Source organism: Camelina sativa, unplaced genomic scaffold (assembly GCF_000633955.1).
Source record: "Camelina sativa cultivar DH55 unplaced genomic scaffold, Cs unpScaffold09737, whole genome shotgun sequence".
Taxonomy (NCBI): domain Eukaryota; kingdom Viridiplantae; phylum Streptophyta; class Magnoliopsida; order Brassicales; family Brassicaceae; genus Camelina; species Camelina sativa.
Genome location: NW_010930793.1, coordinates 1 through 401, shown reverse-complemented (window position 1 = coordinate 401; position 401 = coordinate 1). Strand labels below are relative to the sequence as shown.

At 37.9% G+C, this 401-nt stretch overlaps 1 long non-coding RNA gene across 1 annotated transcript; it reads left to right on the top strand.

The window, feature by feature from the left end:
• Positions 1-14: 14 nt before the first annotated feature.
• Positions 15-401, top strand: LOC104775178. The gene is made up of 2 exons (XR_765740.2): positions 15-300; positions 370-401. It is a non-coding gene; the product is annotated as an uncharacterized LOC104775178 (long non-coding RNA).

The window sequence follows — 401 nt, the reverse complement described above, 5'->3', positions numbered from 1 at the left end:
GTTCAGGTGATAGTACTGTTACATCTTTGCATGCCCCTTTGGTCATTTTATTGTTGGTTCAGGTAATATATTGTTTATATGTTTGCTGGCCTAACAAATCTTTGGTCATTTTATTGATCCATTCCATTCACTCACATACTTTTGGTTTTTCTTTGGGTCAGATGATTTTACATAAGTTTGTGTGAGTTACCATTTGTTTGAGACATTTTGCAGGTTAGAGGATCCATGCCTTTTATGTGGGAGCAAATTGTTGATCTGACCTACAAGCCCAAGTTTGAGATTGCCCAACCTGAAGAAGCTGTGAGTGTTATGATTTGTAACTAACCATTTCCCCTTAATAGTAGTATTTAAGTTACCGATCCATTACAGGCGAGGATAGCTGAGCGTCACTTTTTGGACCT